At 48.9% G+C, this 24,439-nt stretch overlaps 1 protein-coding gene across 7 annotated transcripts in view; it reads left to right on the plus strand.

The window, feature by feature from the left end:
• LOC144755958 (signal transducer and activator of transcription 5B) overlaps positions 1–24,439 on the plus strand; it is a 1,707,375-nt gene that overhangs the window by 444,455 nt on the left and 1,238,481 nt on the right. The window lies entirely within an intron of this gene.

Below are 24,439 nucleotides of genomic sequence, written 5' to 3' on the forward strand. Positions count from 1 at the left end.
AAATCAGCCATAATATAGTCTATTCTCCTAGAATAATAATCACTTGAAAGTGTATATCTTGCTGTGGTATGAGAGGGTTCTGGCAATAGTTGGCCTAAATTTGTGTTTAATTATCAAACTCAGAAATAAGATACCTTGCCTTTTGGTACAAATGTAACTCTTTATTTCTGGATAATTAATGCCCAAACGGAAATCGCTATGGAAGAATTCTTGCAGCAAAGCATTCCTCATCTGGAAGATTCAACAAGGAAGAATCCAACTTTAAGGGCAACTTTATAAGGACATGATTCTAATACCCCTTCCCAATCTGTCAGTTTACTAAATAAGAAAGCCGTTGCTCTTCATCTGCTCAAACAAGTAACATTTTCTTAACTGCACTTAACCTGGTTTCATGTTCTCTCACTGTATTGGATACATTTTGTCATCCCAACCAAGCAAGTAAGGACAAAGACAATAGGTTAGACTTTTGCACAGTTCCTGCAGATATGCGCATTGACAAAACACAGACATTCATACAGGAATGTGTACAACTCAAACATATGCTCACCTTCAAAGCTGCTAATTGGCCTTTTGTATAACACCTTCCACCAGTCCTGGTGTTGTAGTCAAAAGCCGTTTAGGATAGCATTTTTAACAAATATGTTTTTGCTTACATTAAAACTACTAGGCAAGGATTCCAAAGTCCTGTATGGTAAAAAGGCAGAGAGAGCACTGCCACTTTGCTTATACATAAATGCAGAGATGAGCTGATGGATATAAACAACACATACATATAGTCTTCATGCTTTTGGCAGTTTGACATGCTGTTGATGGGTAAGCCTACTGCATGGACTATTTTCGATTTTGTCACACTGCGCTGTTAAATGTTTCCATTCGCCTGTGATTACATTTTCTTGCAGACAATACACCTCTTGCAGTAAATATGTGTAATGTGATGTAAGGGATCCCTGATATGCAGAACTTCTAACACTGAAGCACAGGCTATTATTTAATTTATTTTTATAGCGCGCTGCTACCCAGAGGTGTCCTGGCGCTGAATGATCACTAGCAGGTATGGATGGAGGTGTTAGCGGGTAAAAAGCAGGGTTTTGAGTGCTTTCCTAAATTTAAGGAGATCGGGAATCTGTCTGAGGCTGGAAGGCAACGCATTCCACGCCTTCGCGGCTTCCAGGGATAGACTTCTACCTCCCCAGCGGGCTTTCCTTACTCTCTGGACTACGGCTAGCCCCTGCTCGGCTGATCTTAGAGCACGTACTGGCTTACACCACTGGAAAAGAGGGATCATACATTGGGGGCCTATGCCGTGCAATGCCTTGAATATCATGCAGAGTGATTTAAACATGATTCTCTTGCGAACTGGCAACCAGTGGAGTTTTACTAGGTCCTGAGAAACTGAGGCAAACTTGGGGGTGCCCGTAATCAAGCGTGCTGCTGCATTCTGCAGGATTTGAAGCTTATCTAAAAGTCCCTGCTGGGCATTCAGTAGTAGAGCATTGCAGTAATCCAACCGCGACATTACAAGCCCAGTCACTACTGTCTTCTTGTGTTCCACTGGCAGAAATGGCAGAACTTTCCTGATAGTTTTAAGAACATAATGGTTGGATGAAGACAGAGCATTGATTTGTGGCCTAAAGGACAGGGAGTCGTCTATCAAAACTCCCAGATTTTTTACCTTTGCCACCGGAGAGGGAGGAGACCCCATTGCCTCCGGCCACCAACGTGGGGACCAGAAATTGTCTCTTGCTCCAAACAGCAGCACTTCTGTTTTAGTAGAGTTGAGCTTGAGGCAGTTTCCTGCCATCCAGTTGTTCACCTCCCGCATGCAGCATCTAAACCGGTCTGCTGTGCTGTCCAGTTCTCCCGGACGCAGCGACACCACAATCTGTGTGTCATCAGCGTAGGATGTAAGATCAAATCCGAAGGATCTGATCACTGGCGCCAAAGTGGAGACATAGACATTAAAAAGGGTCGGACTCAGGGATGAACCCTGTGGGACTCCGCATGGGAGCTTAAATAGCTCGGACTCGAAATCCCCGAGGGCCACCGACTGAGTCCTACCGGAGAGGAAGGCTTTCAAGATGTCAAGTGCCTTTCCCTGAGTCCCGCTGGCCCTCAATCGGTCCACCAATAATGTGTGGTGGACCGTATCGAATCTGATAGATCCAGCAGGATCAGGGCGGCTCTGCCCCCCGCATCCAGCACCCTTCGAATGTCTTCGGCTGATTTAGTCAACGCCGATTCTGTACTATGTGCCCCCCTGAATCCGTGTTGAGAGGGGTCCAGCTTATCTCCTGCTCCCAGGAAGGTGCTAAGCTGTTTGTTTAGAATGCCCTCCATGATTTTAGCTGGGAGGGGCAGTCTGGCGATGGGACGGAAGTTGTTCAAGTCGGATATGTCTAAGTTGGGCTTTTTCAAAAGGGGCAAGATAGAGGCTTGTTTCCAGCACAGGGGAAATTCTCCTCTGTCCAGCATGACATTGAACAGAGGGGTGAGACCTGAAGCGATGGTGGCGGGAGCTAGTTCAGCAATAGCGGCAGGGCAGGGGTCATGAGGGGAGCCTGATTTTATCCTCATAAGCTGGCTTAATACCTCCTCCTCACTTATAGGGGCAACATTTTCTAATGTATCATGTTTCCTATTAGTCTCTGAATGAGTATCGGTAGTGTAGTCTGAGGCGTTAATCATGATGTGGCTGTCCAGATGATAGAAGATCTTCTCTACCTTGCTCAAAAAGAAATTGGCCAGGTCTTCACAAAGCTGGCGGCTGGGTGGTATATCAACTGATTTAGGAGCAACCAAGGAAGAAATTGAGTTGAATAGTTCCTTAGAAGAGTTGTTAGCTTCTTTGATACGTTTATATAAGACTTTCAAAATAAATAAATAATATACCATATTCCTAACACATATGGAATTTTTGACTGGGCCCCGCCCTCTGAAAACATTTGATTCCACATTAGGATCACGTAAACTGCATTGCAGAAAATGGACATCCCGTTAGCCGCAAAGCTGGTCATTCCACTTGATGCATCCTAGGCTAGTTCCTAATCCCTTCAAAAGGTTTGTCACGGGTGAATTCTGAAAGTGGCTTTCAGTCAGACATGCCTAACTAGTTTGCAACAGGTTTTTCTGGTGCTATTGAGTTTACATGGCTTATGTGAGCTGTTGCTGTTGCCCTGCACCCTCTCTGCATGTAGATGGTGGCACCCTGCCGTAGGAGTCATTCCCACAAACTGTCATCCTAGATTTATGGGTTATTATGTAATCGGGAAACTCTTTTTGTAGAGAGCGACAAGGAGCACACTGTTAGTGTATCAATTCCCATGAGAAAAGCGTCCAGTTAGCGGGTTACATAGCCCTTGGTCATAGTTGTGTGGCCGACCTCAGTCTACCAATTAATCTCGATACCCCAAAACATATAGATTTTTTGGGTTTAGTGGGAGCATTTGCAAGATTGTATGGCTCGAGCACTGACAGACATTTTTACAGAGGTTCACAAGGAATCTTAACAATCTTTATACATATCCTGAAAAAGCTTTTAAGGATCCATCATTTGCTGTTCTAAAACCCTACCCCTCGAAACACCATAGTTAGAAATGCAAAGCATAACATCCCTGCTGCAGGCAGATCAAAACCAAACCCACACAGTGGTTTGTTCTCTTCGGACCATGTCGCAATAACCCGGCCTCCACAGACAACAGAAAAGAAAGCAGTGTGTTAGCGAGCGTTTAGACAAAGATGAGAGCTATCGAAGCCACAATACCTAAAGTACGCCCACCCAGTAGCAAATGTGTGTGTTGTGCAGTTAATAAAGTAGACGGTTGAGAGCCAGGAGCATCATTCATCAGTGCTGGCAGCGCTTGAGTCAGTCTTCCCGACAAAGACCAGGAGGGAAGTGCGGTATTGTAACGTGGCCAACAAATGCAGAAACGGACTGAGCGGTTGTCTCCCTGGCGCACTTTTACCACTTCAAGCTTCCGCCTCTGCCAATCCCGTTTCCAGTTAGGAAATTATGAGGAGCCAACAAAGCATCTCATTGAGCTGAGCCCCCACTGCAGAGGGCTGTGAATAACGTGCAGGTCATAGCTATGAATCCTGGTTGGTGGGCATAACGCCTTTTGACCCCAAGAGGTCGCTGCAGGGAGTGCTGTTGAGTTGTGCAATAACAACTCCTATTGTTTGAATGGGATATGCAATTAGTTTAACTTAAACTGTGTCAGCTACAAAAATGCTAGTAATGAAGCATTTAGCCATCTGCAAGTGTACATGGTTGAGCTCTTTCTGTGTATTTTCTCAGTCCACTGTCTGGAAAGTCTTAGCAGTGATCAGGGTTAAAGTGTAATGAAGAGAATAGTTACTTTAGTTAAGTTGACTAGAGACAGGTGATAAAGCATTCAACTAATGGATATTACATTCACATTCTTTCTCTAAAACAGTTCACATAAGTTACCCTTCCAACAACGTAAACAAATTATGTATACCATCTGGGCCTCAATTAGGAGTTTTCTGTCTTCTCTGTGGGTAGGTACCAGGGCCAGAATTAATAAGGGCAGCAGGTATCTCCCCCTAAAGTAAGGGGACCACAGAAATGAAGAATAACCTGCTGGACCTAGAGTTACCAATTTCTTTTGCTCAGTTTTTCCTTAATTCCTGGAAGTTTAACATAGACACCAAGCATGGGGGGACACCAATCTGTCTGGTTACGCCTTGTAACACAGCTCTACAACCTCGCCTTTGCTCTGCAAGCACACCTGCTTACAAAATACTGCAGTGCACGCCACGCACGCACCACCTACTACCCTAGTGGTAGTGGTGATGCGATGCGCGGCGGCGGCATACCCAGTTTGTGGGTCCCAGGGCTGTCAATCTTACAGCTATACCAATGACGGCCCTGGGACCAGCCCCCGCGCTGAGCTCCTCTGACGCACGCCACCACCACGCACTGAGACTCAGTGGAAACAGACTTGGCAGGGGAGTGCTGCTGGGCGATTCGCAGAACGCCTAGGGGCCCAGCCACCACCACAATAGAGTCTAAAGTCTAGAAAAGGTAAGGACAGTTGTCCTCCTCACCATTTAAAACACAGTTAAAGCAGAGTTACCCCACTGCTGCTCTTCACGGTTAAGTGCCGCCATAAATGCCTCATATTTCACAGTTGAGTTTAGTTTCTTCCAATTCCACTCCCTATGAAACTAGCACAGTCGAGCCATAGAGCCGGCAGAGAACGGTACGTACGGCGCTTTAGGGTCCCACTAAAATCCGCTAATATCGTTAACGAGAGCACAGAACAGCGGAGTAGACAGAAGTGCAGCGTTTAACGGCCTTTTTTTTTATTTATTTTTTACTCCAAGCGGGAAGGGTTTGAACATGTTGGTTGGGGTCTGATAGAACTAATAGCGTAGCAATGATGCCAGGGGCCCAGCCAGGTGGCAGCAAGGAACACAGTCTTTCACTGCTGCTGGGGTAGTATAGACGGAAATGATCAGGGTTCAACGGGCCCCGATACGACTGCACCTGCTGGACCGATGGTAACTACTACGCACCTTCTAGAAATGTGATCCATGCTAGCAACCCGGACAGCGTTATTCCCACTTGTCCAGCGTTCTTCGGTTTTTTCCGCTGCGCAGCTGCATATCTGACAACCTGTAGCCCCTTTGATGAGAACGGAATCAGATGTTTACGAGGCTTGTACCATTGAAGTGAAGGGAGGGAAAGGTTTTGAAGGTGGTGCGGGTTTGCAAAGGGGTGACCCCATGGAAGTCTTTCGCAGGATGCTGCTTTTTAGGAGGGTACAAATAATTGAATGGGTTGAACACCTCAAAATATGTGCAGTTGACAGGTATGTGTTTACGTGAAAAAGAAGGAGGCTTGTGTGCGTCCTATTGCATCTGTGCATCATGAGAAACAAGTTTGAACACAATATTAAGCACAGGGTTTTGGAGATGCTTTTGTGGTAGTGATAAAAGGGACATGCATATGCCAGCAGCCAGAGCTAAGATTCCTTGTCATCGGTCCCTTTGAGTCCATGAGTGCTGGGGGATAGGTGCCGGTGCTAATGGGAGGGTGCAAGTAAGGCTTAATTTAACGTTCACCCTGGGCCTCAAATCCCATACATTTCCTCACCTGGAAACCGCCTGTGACTGTCAGCCCCTGACCAATCACGTCACTTGAGCGGGTGTGGACTGTGCCAGATTCTGCTGCTCTTTATTAATACTCACTGCTCATCAAATGCACTACACCTGGGGTGTATTTTCGCGCTCGTTTTTTACCGGTGAAGCATCAATTATAGAAAAACAATGTGTAGATACTTCTCGTGAATGCATTTTAAATGCGTGTAAAATTACAGTATTGATAGAATTCCGGCTCCTTATTTTATCAAGTTGTGTTATAACTTGAAAAAATATAAATTATGAAACCAAATTATATTTTCGTATGTTGTGAGGTCGGGATTCGAAACCATGACCTTTTCTTTGTTATATAATTCATTTAGCTCCTAGTGCTAGCGCAGTTGATAAGATCTTCCTCATTTATTAAATCTTCAGTCCGTTTCTCTGGTGTCTATTTACTATATCAGGGGTAGCCCGAAATTACGTTTATACAAATTAATATGCAGAATTCAAACTGGACGGCTTATTCTTGCTATTAAGTTCTTCAGATTCCTCATTTTGTGCACCAAAGTATATTTATGTACTAATTTCTTCACCGCTAACTTATAAAGAAAAACACTTGTCATACTTAGTAGTATTTATTTATACGCTTAAAAATATATAAACGTAAGTCTTGACACTCATTGTCTCAGGTTGTGGCCCCTATCAAATTGTTACTTATCAACTTGCAAAACTACCAATGTCTAACAACACCCTAAATTAATGTTCCATGTGATGGCAGGTCGGGAGTCGAACCTACAACCTTCCTTCTAATATATGCCTACTCCAGCTTTATATATATATGTTTCCATGTGTTGTCCTGAAGCGAAGCTGCACTCCCCATCAGGTTTCTAATATAGTGGAAAGAACCATGTGCTTAATAATGTAGTTCAAGGTTATGGTTTGCATATGGCCTGTGCATGGAGCGGACACTGGCTGAGTGTTCAAGCATCATTCAGTTCACAAGCCAAGCACTGGAAGAAGGTGCTGCACTCCTTCCCCCGAGCTGGCGAAGAGCTCTCTCCCATGGCTGCCAGCCAACAAAATGTCCAACAGTAAGTACTCTTCAGAGAGTCCGATGTGCAGGGGATATCGCCAAGGCCCCCCTTGCACTGTCAGGAACCCATGTTCCTTAGCCCTTGACCGAAGGCAGGGAAAACGCCCCAGGTACCTCTGAACTGTGGGCGCGTCCCTGCCATGAAAGCGCCTAGGGTCTTGCACCACGCTCTCTTCACTCGCTTGACAAGGAGGCACCACGCACCTCACTCGCGTAGACACTGCACTGAACCCTTGCGAGACTCCCAAGTAGGACTCTCGCTCCATGTGGGATGCCAGTGTCCTGTGCTACCCGGCACTGACCTGATCCCCAAAAGCCATGCACTGCCACAAGGCACCCTCCCGCCTAGCAGACTATCCCTCCTAAAGCTTTACTGCTCCATAGCACCCCTCCCGCTCACCTCACACAGTGTGCTGCAGCAGCGCCTCTCTCCTCTAATAGTCCCAAGAGAAAGAGTGTCAAGTGACAGGCTCTTGAGTACCTACCACTTCCCAGCCAAATTCCTTTGCCTATTTTTTGGCTGGCTGAACCCTAGTGTCCCCTAATTATGTGCTGCCTAGTAACTTCCCTGTGTGTAATCGGGGTGATTTTGCACGTGTTTTACGATTCCTAGGGGTTTAGTCTCCGAAAGATCTAACTTCTCATGGCTGCAATATTTATTGTTGAACCCAGACGGTACAGCTGAGGGTTTCATGTCTTCAATAGAAGCAAAGGGGGGGCTGAACTATTTTACTGTAGTAAGGTCGCACCTCGGTGACATCCGACCCGCCATAACCCCACAAAACAGGTGATCGTCCCCTCGGGGATTAGAGGTCGCTGCTGCCAGACTGAGGTCGGTATGCCCACTGCAACTGGAACCTGCGGCCATACCCAGGACTAAGAGGCGGTCCTTACTGGACAGCTGGCACGCGCCCGAGGAACCACCAGACCAACAGTGATTCTGAGGGGGTGACACCATGAGTTTCGCACTGGGTGACACCAACCCTAGTGACGCCACTGAAGCGCTCTGATACCTGATTCAGTTCGGGTCAAGTTCGCGCTATATAAAACTCTGCAAAAAAAGAAAAAAAAGAATTGAAGTGCAGTTTTAGCCCTGATCTGTGGCAGACAGAATTTCTTCACTAATATTCATTATGGTGTTTCAAGAGAAGTTTAACTGTATGGTAATGACTGTTTGACTGGTCAATATTAATATTATTACTACCATTTTGTCTCCCATTTTAACAACTAAACTGAATGTTTTGAATCTATTATTGACCTTTTTGTTAGTGTGTGTGATATCTGCTTTATTATTTTTTGTAATTTTTCAAAAATACCACATTTGAAAGGCAAGTAATGTTGAAACATCTGTATGTACTCCGACCACTCAAGTGATTCCTCTGGATGCTACACATCAGAAAAAGTGGACATTTGTTTTAATATTAACATCATAAACTTTTCTTAAGTAAACCGTGGGATGTAGATTATCTTGAGTTTCTGACACTTGCATGGTTTTGCTTGAAATCACTGAAGCAAAAGGTCCACTTCTGCTCGTGCCTTGAAGTAACGCATTAAGGATATAGGAGTCTGTCTTGTATGTAAAATTAGTAGGGACACCACTTTTTTTTATTGCACCTCACAATGCAGACATTTGCTTTTACTATGGTGCTATTGAAGTTTTGAGGAATTAACAGACTGCAGTTGTTGACATACTTTAAAGTATAAGTTTCCCTTTGTAAGTTTCTGTTGATGGCACATACACCAGTCATGGAAAATATATTGCATTTTGTACTCAATCTAAGGGACTTTGGGTCAGCCTCTTTCAGTCATTGGTTTTGTTTGCTCCAGAACCTTAAACCATTGACTTTCGTCATTGTCAGTCACATATTCGATCAGCCCACAATGCAGATGCCACTTTTTTAATTTGAAAAAAAAGTTAAAAGATGTAAAAAAAAAAAAAAAAAAGCAAAAGTGCTTTAAATACATATTTTCAAAAAGGCGACAGGGCTGGCAGCCCTTTGCTGCCTCGAAAAACAAATGAAAGAGGATGCGTTTTTGGAGCAATGGAGGAGGTGAAGGGAAAGGTAGTGGGCGGGGTAGGCCAAAAGCAACAATGAGGCGGGTAAAAGCACACAAGTTAAAAAGCAACATGAGGAACAAAGGGGATGGGAGTATAGCGGGAGGAAAAGCCCACAATAGCTTGGAGGGTCAAGTTATTTGGAGGTAGGGAGAAGCACATGAGAAAGAGAGCTAGAAAACACCTGCACCCTTAAGGAGTGATTAAGAAACAAGAAAAAAGTAGTTCCCTAAAAATGAGCAGTGGAAGGATAGAAGTCAGCCAGTGTGAGAAACTGGGGAAGATGCTATGCTTCAAGGGTGGCATAAGAAAACAAAAGGCAAACCGAAGATTCAATTGGGACCAAACCCAATCTTTAGTTAAAAGAACAAAGGTCCTTAAGTAAATAGATAAAAAACAATACTTTGGGAGAAAAATAATATCCAGGAATTGTCTAAATGGTAGTGTAGAAAACATTCTATATTAAAATTTTGAAGAAAAAGCCAGCTGGGGTAATCCTCAGCAAGTGTTAAAAACATGAAACAAACAGGCAAAGAACATTAGGTGACCATCAACGTTCCCAAACTGTGGTCCGCTGACCCCCAGGGGTCAGTGACACATTTCCAGAGGGTCCACAGGCAGCAGATTTAAAAGCACTGCAAAGTTCGTTGTACAATCAGCTGGTTTCCGGCAATAATAAAAGTGTCAAGATAACTCCTGTGGTGATTAATGTACTTGTTGGAGAGAGATGGGTGTTTTGTCCAGTCACAGCTTTGACTCATCTAAGATAATGCAGAGGGTTAATTTGCCTTCTGCAAAGAATGTGTACCATGCATTTAAAAAATATTTTATGTGCATAACTCAGTGGTTTGCTGCGTTTGCCACAGATATTCAGTTGGTACTGTGAAGTACACAAGTTACAATCGTAATCTAGCACAGTGAGCTATGAGCGGTCATCAAAGAGCTGCATACAAACTGTATGGTAAAAGTTAGTAAGTTACGTTTTTCCTCAGTCTTTCATTATCCCAATGCTGCTAATAAAAGGTTTGGGTACAAATAAATTCTTACTATACTCCTGCGTTTGTGCTTCTCCAGACCAAGCACTCTTAAAAATGCGTACTAGTATGGATGACATGTGGATCCTACACCTTGTAGTCCTCTCTGACTTATGTAACATTTTCTATACACAGATTTCCAAAAGTATGATTCATTGTCTCTGCATGTGTATGATGTAATGTTCTCTGACACCCTACACTGGTATGAGAGGTGCTATAAAAAAAAAATATATATATATATATATATCTGACAGAGAAACTATGGAGAGATAAGACACACAGTTGGAGGGTGATAGTGAGGGAGTCATTGAATAACCCTTACAAAGATTGTTGTATCCTGGTGCACAGTAACGTCATCATTTACTATGCTTTAAAAGCTAATACAATTCAACATATAATGACAAATGTTTTGTAGAATGCTCTAGTTCTTCGACTTTTGTCAGAGAGAGCACCCAAAGCCCTTATTGCAATAGCTAGGTGCAATCAACGCACTTGGTGTGCACTGTACTGGGACTGGTCTGACATTTGCCGGGGCTGCTTTGTGTTTCCAGCCTGGCTCTGGCAGGAGAAGGTGCCTCGTACCGCGAAATAAAACCAAACATTGAAAAGTTAGTCGCCAAGATGCAGCACCAACCTTCCCATTAAAAGTTTTCGATTTTCACTGATATTTTCATTATAAAATAATATCTTTAGTAATTCGAGTATTTGTTTGGTGTGCACTTATTTGGGTATTTTTTTGCTAATTACTTTTTTAATGTTTGAAATTCAAATAGTACAAATTGCTTGGGGGTCCTGGCTTGTAGTAGTGACTCAATGGGGTCCTCAGGAGTCAGAAGTTTGGGAACCACTGATCTAAACAATTGAGTATTCATTGAACAGAACACTGCTTCACCCAAAAGACAGACCTATATATATTTTTTTGTAAAACCTTTTTATTGGATTTCATAATGATACATGTCATACAATAATCATACTTGTTTGCTGCAGTATTACAATTAATATTAACAATGTCATGACAAAGAGCAGCGTGGTGATTAGCAAGTAATTATTAGTTAATTAATGGAGGGCAACCTCCCTATCATCGCTGCTGGAGATGCCGGGAGGCATCAAGGAAGCGTTTGTTGGTAAGGTTACCGCAATTCTCCGACCTGTATGACAGTCTCTAGTCCATAGTCCCCTGCAAAAAGTGTTGGTAGATAGTAATCCAGGTTCTAAACTGAATTTGGGGATTCGTAACTCGGGAAGTGCGGGGTCGGGGAGGAGGGGGGGTTGGGGTCGCATAAGGCGGGGGTAGGTGTAGTAGAGCTCCGCATCGTTCCATTAAGTGTAGGCACTTTCCCCAGTCCCGACAGATAGAATGTTTCCCAGAGGGTGGCTGGCGGGGGGAGCTGGCGTAGCAGGGGAGGGGAGCGCGTGGGCGGATTAGGATACGCTTGGTCCCGGCGCCGCCTGGGTGTCTTGTGGGGGTTCTGTGCCATCAGTGTGTGCTTGCTTAAAGTCATGGAGTAGCATTGCCCATTCTAATGAAATAGGACGCTGTCGTATGCCACGAACTTCCTCCTGACGCATAAGATCTTCTTTGGCTACGGACCATTTCATTACCGCCCCCCACCACGCTGCTATTGGGGGACCCTCTGTTGCGCGCCAGTGCATTGCCACACTACGTTTTGCTAGTAGTACGGCCAGCAGAGCAAATTTAGTCTCTACCTTTTTTCGTTTATTGCGCTTAAAGAGGCCTAGGGCGCATGCCTCCCATGTGTGGAAAACTGTTAGGCCTGTGACTGTTTGTAGTGTGGTGTGTACTGTCGTCCAGAGGGTTTGTATCACTGGGCATGTCCAAAACATGTGAATAAATGGGGCGTCCGGAGTGTGACAGTGGGGGCAGTCAAAGTGGGATGTCGGGTACAAGCATTTAAGCTGCGCCGGCGTGAGATAGGCGTGGTGCAGCATGTTAAACTGGACATTTTTTAATCTTTTGTTGCGGGACACTTTTTTGTGATGTTCTAGGGCCGCTATCCACTCTCTATCATGGAGGTTGCGACCAAAGTCGTCCTCCCAGTGGGGCCGTAATGAATGAATACTTTCTTGTAGAGCGCATGGCTACCCTCGAGCATCCCAGCGCTGTAAGACCGGAGGACGTTAGAAGGACATTATTGAAACAAGAATGTCTTTAATCGCTTCCTGAAAGCCAGATGGTTAAATTCATGCCTGATGTTGTCTGGGAGTTTGTTCCATCCTTTGGCTGCTTGTACAGAAAGCCGGCGGCCACCCATCCGAGCCAACTTTACCCTGGGTACTACCAGCAGATTTCGCTGATTAGATCTAAGAGATCTCACCGATTGATGGCGACGAAACAGGGGATCAAGAATGGAAGGGCCAGCACTATGGATGGACTTATGTGCCAAACACAAGGTTTTAAACATAATTCTTTTCCTGAATAGGTAGCCAAGGAGGCGCCCGAAGTGAGGCCTTAGCCGAACATCGTTTGGGGACTTTCATGAGCAGACGAGCTGCACAGTTCTGCACAGATTGCAGAGTTTTTATGGTACCTGCTGGGGCCCCCATATAGACGGCGTTTGCATAGTCCAGCCGCGAAAGAATCAGCGACTGGACCAGCACTCGTCTAGCTTCGAATGGAAGGAGATCTTGGACTTTTTTAAGGACTCTCAGCAATCCGTAACAAGTCGCGGCCACCTTCTTGGCCTGGTATTGGATTCCTAGCGAGGAGTCCAGCCAGACCCCCAAGCTTTTTATTTTGGTCTTAGGCACCGGAGGTGGTCCCAGACAATGCGGCCACCAGGGGTCCAAGTTGATTGGGGCTTTATAGCCCAAAAGCATAATGTCCGTTTTGGCCCCATTTAACTTTAAAAAAGAAGAGGTCATCCATTCCAGGACTTTGGTGAGACACGGGGTCAAATTATTGATCCCCTGATCTAAAGCATCGTCCCTCACCAAAGAGACGACCAGCTGCGTGTCATCGGCGTAGGTGACAAGTTGGATTCCCCAGGGAAGCACCACCTCAGCCAAAGGTCTCATGTAAATGTTAAATAAGGTAGGGCTGAGTGATGATCCCTGGGGAACGCCGTGACTCAATTGCAGCTGGCTCGATGACACCTCTTCCTCAAAAACTGAGAAGCATCTGTCCGATAGAAAGGAATGGAGCCATTTAAAGGCCAGTCCGGAAACCCCTGCAAACGTAGCCGGTGCAGCAGGAGAGAGTGGTTCATAGTATCGTAGGCTGCGCTGAGGTCCAACAGGACCACCGCAGCGCAGCCTCCCGCATCCACAATGCCTCTGACTGCCTCCACCACCGCCACCAAAGCTGTCTCTGTTCCTTGCTTGGCTCTCAACCCTGTCTGGGTGGAATGTAGTGCACCTGTGGACTCAATAAAAGAAGAGAGGGCCTGATTCACGTGTTTTTCAGCTATTTTGCTGAGACCCGGTAGTAACGAAATAGGCCTATAGTTAGCCAGGTCTTCAGGGTCCAAACTAGTTTTTTTTAGCAGGGCCCTGACCTTTGCCTTCTTCCAGTTGGGGGGCACTACTCCAGTGGCCAGAGACACATTAATGACCTGCATTATCGCCGGGCAGACTGTCCCCAATACCTGTTTAAGAACCGCCGGAGGCGCAGCATCCAGCGGGGAGCCCGATTTCAGGTTGCTAAGGAGACTTTCCACACTAGCCAGATCTCATGGCGGGAAGGCTTTAAGACCTCCAGAAAAGTTTGAGGCTACCTCCTCAGCCCCCTCGTTTTCACTCTCCATTCTGTCTGGAGTATATGCCATTTGCGCAAAACTGGAGTAGATATTTGACATTTTGGACGCAAAAAAAGCGGCTAGGTCCTCACAGCGTTTCTGTGGGTTCGGAGCAGGACTGGTGGCCCTAGAGGTAGTGATCAAAGATTGAAAGATTTTAAAAATTTCTCTGGGGGTATTAGCTGCTTCCGCGATTTTACCCTGATAATATGCAACTTGTGTAGATTTTTTTTTTTTTTTTTATAAGGGTTTTATTGAAGAAAACAAGAGAAATTTACATATATCGGATGTCAGACATAGAATACAATTTTGCGATAGGTGAGCGAAGAAATCAATGTGGAAAATTCAATTCAGAGGAGTATGCAACGTCAACCAAGTTTGGTACATCAATAAGGAGAAGTACGATCAACAATCTAGCAAAGTAGCAGCCAACAGGGCTCACCCACCCATCGTTCCGGATAATGAAGATCAAGTCAGACACCCCGATACATAAGAAATCAATACAGGATAAACAACCCGTCTCTCGTAAAAGAAAAAAGGAAAGAAAAAAAAGGCCATAGAACTAAACTAAGGCAAAATAACAAACCCCTCCCCGATCCCCCCCACCCTGCACCCCTGCAATGGCTACGGCCCATCCCCACTAACAGTGTGCCTGTCGCCCCGGAACTAGACCTAAAAGAAGGAAAAAGAAAGAGTGGAGGAGGAAATATGAAACAGGCCCCCGGTCGACCTTACTCCCCGCCGGTAGCAACCCGCCCCTACACGTATCCAGAATAATACAATGCAGCGATAAAAGTCAGACGGGGGGAGCTTGTAAGAACCAACCACCCAACTCCCGCGCTAGTATAGGTTACAAATCCCGTATCAAATGAAGTCATTGTGCAAACCCATCCAGTCAAAGTCAACCCTGGCCACTGCGATTTTTCATGCAAGCCCTGTCCGCTCGATCCGCCATCCCAATGAGAGTATCAAAATGTTGAGAAAGTTCAAAGTCGGTACGGAAGAATTGAGGCCAGGATAATAGTACACAAAGTCTAAGAGTCAAACGATGTCCGCTGTCCACCAGAGATAAATCGCTAGAGCGTATTTGAACCATCCAGGAGAAAAAGGGTGAGGTAACAATTCTAGAGTAACTGGAGAACTCATTCTGAAATATAAGATCATCCATGTCCATCTGGGGTGGCATCGGCATAGGGCATGATGTGGATTCGATAGTCCGGGGCTTGCTAGCCGTCGTTCGGGCGTCGACAAAAGATACAAAGTCTGGCTTCAACGCGGGGCCCTCCGTCTCAGACGCTTCCTGCTCCGCGGGTAAAACAGCGTGTTCCAGAACCAACAAAGGGTCAGAGTCCGGTCTCCGGCAGATGATATCAGCCGCTACGACCATCCTCTGGATGATGGCGGTGACCTGTGAATGGAGCTCCCCAATGGCGGCCATTACAGTATGCAGCGACGGTATACATTCCACCCGCTCCATCGCCCCTCGCGAAGCGACCAAGCAGGTCTCTGAACCCCGGAGGTCGACTACTCCGGGGCACCAGGCACAGGCAAATCCGATGACAACTGTGGGCACTGTGAAAAGCGCGATCTCAACACTGTCGCCGCCAGTGAGGAACCAAGCCCGTCGACCCCGGGAGCCCAACGGGGCCTCCGGGCAGCGGATCCCCGACCACAGCAACCGATGCGTCACGCCGCCTTAGCTGCGAGATAAAACTGCCACCGATCCACCATCCGAAACGGACGAGTAATACTCCACTTCGGGAGGCCGGACGCCACTCACGTCCCGCGGCCGATGTTATTCAACTCCAACCCGGATGGGTTAGAAATCAAGGCCCCGGCTTCAACACTGGGTTAGGCCGAGAATGGAACACGGCGTATCTTCATTATTCAAGCAGCTAGAAATTCCGGGATTGCACCTTTAGAGTCAGGAACACCTCAGCTGCATGGGAGCCCGGTGAGAAATCAGGATAATCGTCAGGATTTGTGAGCAACTGGCGGAGGTCGGCGGAGCCGGGAGCTTATGCGGCCATCTTGGTTGCTAGCGTGGCTCCTCCTCCACTTGTGTAGATTTTAATAATTTTTTGTACGATCTCAGGGATGATTTATATTCAGTTTTTGCCACAGGGGCAAAGTCCTTTCTCCACTTCCTTTCTGCTTGTTTGCACAGTTGTTTATGCTCCTTAAGTCCCCCAGAGTACCATGGTTGTTTATTAGGGCCCTCTCGATGCCGTACCTCTTTTTTTGGGGAGGGTGGCATCTAAGGTGGAATTAAGCCACTTGTCAAAGGCTTCATTAGCTACCACTGGATCCTCACGGGGAACAGGCGGGCACCTCTTCAGGGCTGCCTCCCAGTCCTCAACCGGTAGTCTAGACCATACTCGACTAACTTTCTTTGAAAGGGTGGCCCTGTGATTCTGTATTACTGGGGACCACACAAAGGAAAGTAGGGCGTGGTCTCACCAAGGAACAAAACTCGGCTGACCACACACGATGTTCTCAAGATTGGTAAAAAAGTGATCTAGTAGGTGCCCACCTACATGAGTGGAGCTGGCCACAATTTGTTCCAAATGTACTACTCCCAGGGTATCCAGCAGACATTGCGATGAAGCAGCATCGGCTTCATCCAGGTGAATATTAAGATCGCCCAAGATGGAAAAGTTAGGGGCACTACTGATGGAGAGAGAGATCTTATCTAGAAGATTGTTACAGAAGTCAATCACCCGGAGGTCTATAAACCAGGATCCCTGATAAGGTGCAAGTGGGCGAAAAGGATATAGAGAAGCCAAGACTCTCGCACTCTATAAGTGGACTCTCAGAGGTTCTGCATCTAAAGTTGTTCTTATGGATAATCGCCACACCTCCTCCTCGCCCCGTCTGGCGATCCCGCCTGATAATAGAAAAGTTGAGCGGGAGCGCCTGGACTATGTTCGGGTCAGATACATCAGTCAGCCAAGTCTCAGTTAAAAAGAGTACGTCTAAATCTCGTTCCTCTAAGAGCAGATGGATTTCCACCGCATGCCTCGGGAGAGATCGACAATTTAGCAGGGCAAAAGAAAAGATGTTAATATTACCACTCACTAGTTTTAAAGGCTTGCAATGTGGACATAAGGCCACTACCTCCTCTGGTAGTGTCTCCTTAGGACAGCTGGCCTTAACACCTCCTCTGAGTGCCCTAAGCAGTTCCCCACTATAACAGAAGTTATTCTGAGATAAGGGTTCCATAGTTCTAGCCCCTGAGCCACGTCCTAGCCCGACCTTGCACGGACGGACACAGACGGGCTTTCCTTAGGCGCTCCTTCGGCGCGATAAGGCGCGTACGCAATCGCGTACGCTAGCGTGTAGAAGGACCGTGTCAATATATGCGCTTTAGCGCGGCGTGTCCAGCCCTACCTCCCAACAACCAGCGCGGCAACCTCGTCCTCCCCCAAGATGGCCGCTGTGGTGGATCGGCCCCTCTAGGTCCCGTAGAACAGAATACCCAACTCGGCTCAAGGAAAACTAAGAGGTCCCTGGAATGGAGCGGCGCGAGGTAGGTCTATTCACACACTCGTGAAGGTGTCTGGTGCAAAATACGCAGTTAAAATATTTATTAAAAAGTGCAAGCAATAACAAGTTAAAATTTAGTAAATCTGCAAACTAGCTCCCGGCTTCCGCCTCAAGAGCAATAAACATCCCTAGGTCTAGTCAGGTAATCGTGTCTAGTCTAGGTAATCGTGTCAGCGGTACGTGTGAGTTCCATGATGGATTTATAGATCCATGTGATATGGTGTCTGCCAGCCCCCATATGTAGTAATGTGTGCAGCACCGGGTGAGTCTTGGATTCCCCGTCCCCAAGGTCCCAGGTCCGCCACCAGCTGCCGGTGCAGCAGGAATTTGCCGGTTGGGAGCCCGCTTTCTTCGGCTAAGCCTGCAAACGAGATCCGTCGGAGAACAGAGCTTCAGTTTCGGTGAGCTGGTATTCGGGCCAAATCCTAAGCTCTCCCGCGGTGTAGAACTCGTGTCCTTTGGGGAGTCCTGCCAGCGGCAGTAATGGGGAATATATCTGTGTCCCTTTAGACATACGGTAAATCCGCATGGTACAGGTTCTGGCCGCTTTGACCAATAATGGATGAGCCGGGTTGGGTTTGGTACCCGGAAGGCGCATTCAGGTCAGCTCCGGGACTGTTATTTGTCCGTTCTGGGCTTCCGGTTCCCAGAGGTTGCGATGTGCTGTCCAACGTGATAGCCACTGCAGCTGCGCCGCTAAAAAATAGGCCTCAAATGATGGGGGGCGCATCCTCCCCTTATCGTGTGGTAGCTGCAGGGTCGACAGGGCCACCCTGCAGCGGCCCTTTCCCCAGATCAGGGAGATTAGTAATGAATTTAGCGCTTGGAAGAAGGTCCGCGGCGGGATAACTGGGATGTAAGCAAAATAGTAAAGAAGCCGGGGCACCATGATCATTGTGGATAAGGCTACCCTCCCGATTGGAGCCAAGGGTAGGGTCCGCCAAAAACTAATTTGACTTTTGAGTCCTCAGAGGGCCCAGTAGTGGTTGCCCTCCAGGAGGACTCTGGGCTCATGGTAGAGGCTGACACCTAAGTAGCTCGGGGCGTCGCCCGTCCATGCCAGTGAGGTATCTCCCAGACGAATGTCCCTGTGTGGGGTATTCGGGTGTAGGGGATAGATAGAGAATTTCTCCCAATTCACCCGTAACCCTGCAGCCCTCTCGAAATCTGTGAGCGAGGTCCAGAGGGTGGTGAGGTCTGCTGTGATGTCGCTTTTTTTTTTTTTTTTTGTTTTGTTTGTTTATTGGTTTTTCAACACAGTAAACATAGAAAGGAAAAACAAGCATACATGGGATTGGATCATTGAGGCATTGAAGTCACATAGGCAAAGATTAACAATGACAGTATACTGCAGTTCACTATCATAAATAACAATAACAGTCCGTTTTTAGGGTGAGTACAGTGCATGGTGATATGGAACATTTCTGGATTTGTTTTTTTTTGTTATTAAACCTGTACTTAGCAAGCAGGAATGATACATCTCATACATATGAAATTCAAACATACATGGTACAGATCTGCAAAGGCCTGCAAAGGCTAGTGGCCCCTTCCAGCGGGCTAGTCATCTACGTCACATCACAATAGTTCATCATTATTCACAGTGCGTAATGCACATCAAAATGCTCAATTTACAATGCAAAGGAGTCATCGGATCCACAAAGGGGCCTCATGCTTGGTGTAGCATATATCACATCAGATCACTTAGTCCTTGTGATAACCTCTGGCAGTCAGTTAGGCATAACACATTCCGCTGCAAATAACTATGGATATACAAATCAGAAGCCCCACAAGTCCCACTAGTTCCAGCAGGATCCCTCAGCTATCATAACATAGACAGCCCAGACGTATATCCCAGTAGCATGCATAGTTCACAGTGCAACACGAACAGTCATGTTATGATGTGGATCAAACAATGAGTTAGATAAGGACAACATTTCCCCATCTGGAATCTCCAGTAGAGGACAGTACGCATGTGCAATGATCATCAAGGCCCCTAGGAAGCTACAGTTCATGTAAGCGCAACATAATGTGTCTCCAGTGTGGCCCCCAAAGACCGTGTAGCAACCATATATCAGTATCAAGAATGCTCCCAAGTTCCGCCAGCAGTGTTAGGATAACCTCGCCCGTCCTCTCGGTGGACTCAAACATATTCCCTAGACAACTCTCTGATCAGGGCCGGGGGGCGTGGCTTGGACGCCGATCGGGATGGCGGCGTGAGCTCGTAGCTCCGCGCAGAATCCCGTTAATTCTCCTGTTTTCGGAACCCTAGGCGGCCCGGAGACGACGTTCCTGCCCTCTGAAGTGTGAGGGGACAGCTGGACACTATTGGTGAGCCGCTGGGGGACTGCAGGCCCCGAGGAGATCGAGTCGAAGAGGCGGCTGAGGTGTTGCCGAGGGTGCGAAGAAAATGGCGGCGTGGAGTTCGGCGGGCCCCGAACTCCAGCTCTGAGCCGAGTTGTCGCCGTCTGGCGAGGGATACTGGCAGGAGACCCTGCGTTCGGCTGATCGAGGCACTGGGGTCGGCGGTGCTGTGCCTTGGGATCGAGTGACGCTGCCTTGACTCGCCAGGAGCTTGGGAACCCTGGCTGGCTGCCGCCTGGAGATTCATACTTTCCCCCTCAGGCTCCCGAGGGGGGCGGCGGAGCGGAGTGTACCTAGCTGGTTGTTGCTCCTGTGAGTTTCTGTGGAGACATTGCTCTGCCCGGTGCCCGACTACCTGGCACTAGCCTACGGGCGCTGACGACAGCGGGCTCCAGGACCTGTGACGCAGCACCCTGGAATGGCGGCGACTGGAGGGCCGGTGGCCGTGAGATGCACTGAGGAGGGCTCGGCGACATCGACTCGGCTGGGCGAGGGTCCCTCCCCGGAGCTTGACCGAGAACAGCGGCTGAACCAGCGATTGGATGCCATACTTGATGCGATCGCCTCGACTAAGGACGCGTTGCACCAGGACATCGCCCAAGTGGCCACGGGCCTAGGGCTGCTCCGCGCGGATCATGCGAAGCTAGCGGACAGAGTTAAGGACCATGACCAACTGCTGCTGGACCTGAAACCATCGGTGGTGGCCGCGGAGCATAGGATTGCGGACATGTTGGCCCGGCTGGACTCGCTGGAACGGAGGGCGGAGGATGCCGAAGGCCGCAATAGGCGGAACAACGTGCGGGTCGTCGGCCTTCCGGAACGGAACGGCACAGGGAAACCAGGGACTATTCCTTTTACTCTGCTCTTCATGACCTGCATGTCAGGATTGATTCGGTGCTCTGCAGTGGATCCCTGGCCCCGCTGATCTCCCATGCGGAGTACTTGGCTAGAACGATCTCAGATCATAACCCCCTATTGGTGCACATTCAGTGGCAGAGAGAGCGTTCAGTAATTCCAACGTGGCGGCTTCGGCCGGAAACGCTTGAAGATCCTGTGTTCTCTGATGCGGTTCGACAAGGCATTGATAGCTATTTCGGAGTGAATGAGGGCTCGGCCACGAGTAGGTCCACTGAATGGGATGCAATGAAAGTGGTGGTGAGAGGAGTGTGTTTGGGTAGGTTTTCGAATGCTCGCACGGCTCTGTTGACTGACCTCATGAAAGCGGAAGAAAGGTTGAGGGATTTGGAGCGCCGCAGGCCAGCTAGGCCGGAATTACAGGCCCAGCTCCTAGAAGCGAAAGAAGTGGTCGCCACTGAGACGGAACGTTTACGTAGCTATGATCACAGGCAATATATCATCAGGGCGCATGCGGAAAGAGACAAGGTGGGTACCCTCTTGGCCAGACTGGCTAATCCGGAACTTAGGGGCTCCCCGATCCTCGGCATTCGTACTGCGCAGGGAGAGATGGTATACACCCAAGCAGCGGTATTGGAATGTTTTAGGGGGTACTATGAGGAACTGTATCAGGGCCAGCTGGGAGTGGGGGCCCAGGACATTGCAGAATACTTGGGGGCAAGGCAGCTTCCGGTCCTAGATGAGGAGGACGCGAAGGAACTGGGCGGCCCGATCACGCTCTCAGAAATACGGGCGGCCATTAAGCATATGGCTCGCAACAAAACGCCCGGGGTGGACGGATTACCGATTGAATTTTATCAGCGGTATGCGGACTGTTTGGCGCCCAGGCTGTTGGTGGTGTACGCTGAAGCCTTCGAGGCTGGGGTATTGCCTGGGTCCATGCGGGAGGCCTTGATAGTGCCGCTCCTAAAGCCTGGCCGGGATGCTGCGGATGTGAGGTCTTACCGCCCGCTATCCATGCTGACGGTGGATTATAAAATTCTGAGCCGCATACTGGCCACCAGACTGGCCCCATATATGACGGGCCTGGTACATAAGGACCAGGCCGGGTTCATACCCACGAGGAGCACGGCGCTGAATATTCGCCGCTTGGTGGGGATAATGGACGCCATCTTGGACGAGGAGGGAGCCCCGGCGGTCCTATCCGTGGACATCGAGAAAGCCTTTGATAGCTTGGAATGGCCGTTCCTGGACGGAGTTTTGGAGAGGTTTGGCATGGGCGAGGGGTTCCGCAGGTGGACGAGGGTCTTGTATGCTTCGGCGGCGGCGAGGGTGCGTTTGGGCGGCCTGGTGTCTGCGGCGTACCCGGTGGGCAGGGGCACGCGGCAGGGATGCTCTCTGTCCCCCCTGTTGTTTGCTCTGGCGATGGAACCTTTGGCGGTCCATGCGAGGTCGGGTGTCAGGTACGCGGGGATAGCGAGAGGCGGGCAGTGGCATTATATATCGCTGTATGCGGATGACTTGCTCCTATACCTGGCTGATACCTCGCGGGCATTGACAGGTGCGATGGAGCTATTGTCGGAGTTCGGCCGGCTGTCGGGCCTTAAGGTCAATTGGGCGAAGACTTGTGTGTTCCCGCTGCGAGCGGACTCGCCCGTTCCTGGCGGCGACTTGGGCGTGGTGTGGGAGCCATCTTGTTTTACCTATCTGGGTGTTCGCATCTACCACGCGACTGCGGACCTCTTGGAGGGCAACATTGGACGCTGTGTTCGGGCACTGAGGGGCAGCTTGTCTTTCTGGTCGACCCTCCCGCTGACGGTTCTGGGTAGGATTGCCCTTTTGAAGATGGTGGCGCTCCCCCGCTTCCTCTATTATTTCCGAACGCTGCCTGTCTGGATTCCCCAAGGGGTCTTCAGAGACCTGAGATCGATGATTATTGGCTTCTTATGGGGGCACGGCCGCCGTAGAGTGGCCCTGAACACGCTCCTCCGCCCTAAGGTTGAAGGGGGCATGGCTGTGCCTGACTTCGAGCTGTATTATCTAGCGGCGCAGCTGCAGGTTCTTACACAGAACGTAGCTAGGGTGTTCCGGGGTCCAGAGGAGGACCGGGACCGAGGGATACGACGCCACGTGCTGTCCTATATTGTCATGCAGCAGAGGCTTGAGCTGCGGGCCCTCACTATGGAGGAAAGGACGCTCCGGCTGTGTTGGCAGAGGAGCCTTCGGAGAGCGAGGGCTTCGCGGCCTTATGCGCCGGAGATCCCGATCGGCATGCTGACGGCCTTGCCGCACGGAGGAGATTGGTCCCCGTTGCTGGATTGGGAGGAGGCGGGACTACAGGTGGTAGGCGACTTGTACATAGATGGGGCTTTGGCACCGTTCGAGGCGCTCCGGGACCAGTTCGGGCTGCCCGACGGGGGGTTCCTCCTGCACGCGGCGGTGGTGGCTGCCATACAGAAGCACTGGAAGGGGGGGCTCGTAGAACCCACGACGACTATGGCGTGCCAATATGTGGTGATGGCAGCGGGCACGGTCAAAGCTGTGACATGCCTCCATAATAGGATGTTGAATGAGGGACTGGAGCCACTCCTGGGGCTCAAGGCTAAATGGGAGGAGAGTGTGGGCCGGCACATACCGGATACGGCTTGGGGACACATCCTGCGGCGCACGTGGAAGGGCACGAGAAATGCGCGCTTTCAGCAAGTGCATTTCTATGTGCTTCATAGGGCCTATTTAACTCCAGAGAAATTACAGCGGTACTTCCAGGTGCCGGATGCTCGATGCCCACGGTGTTCGTCTCTGGGTGCGGACATGGATCATTTGTTTTGGAAGTGCCCGCAATTGGGGACCTATTGGGCGGAGGTAGGGGGACTCCTGAATGCAGTGACAGATAGGGAAGTGGAATTCGACATGGCGGCGTGCCTGCTGCTCTGGTTCCCGCACACTAAACGCACCAAGGTGACGAGCAAGTTCCTTGATCTGGGTCTGATATTGGCGCAGAGGGAGATATCGTGGCATTGGAAGTCCAGGGGGGGGCCCTCGCTGCGTAGATGGAAGAATGAATTGCTGCGGTGGTCTGCCTGTGAGAGTGTGCTCCGGATGCGGCAGGCTGTTAAGATGGGGAATGAGAAAGTTTTGGAAGCGGCGCGTGCATGGGAGCTAGTGGTGCAGGCCTTGCGTGATTCTTTTGTGGACGACGAGGATGGGGAGAACTAAACCGGTGGACACCACGGGGCGAACACAGAAGTGCTATCTTCCGCACTGTGGTGGTTCCATCTAATTTGACAGGACGAGGCGTACGCCCAGCAGTTGCCAGGGGGGGGGGCTTTGGGGGGGACTGGTTCATGAGGGTTCGGGGTGGGACGGAAGCCACTGGATGGTAGCCGCCTGGGTGCTTTGACTCTACTAGGATGGTTGGTACAGGGTGGAGTATGAAAGGGCTGGAGAGAGTAGCCAGGCGGGAAAGAACGATAGCACCTAGGGCAGGCCCCGATATGAGCGGTGTCACTGTTTACCTCTGGGATGGCTGACGGAGATGTTGTTGTGGGGGGGGGGATAAAAGCAGATACGTACAACGACTTTTCGACCATGGTCCCCGTGGGACGTGCACCGTGCTTTTCCTATTAAATGTAAT

This window comes from Lissotriton helveticus, chromosome 5_1 (assembly GCF_964261635.1).
Source record: "Lissotriton helveticus chromosome 5_1, aLisHel1.1, whole genome shotgun sequence".
Taxonomy (NCBI): Eukaryota; Metazoa; Chordata; class Amphibia; order Caudata; family Salamandridae; genus Lissotriton; species Lissotriton helveticus.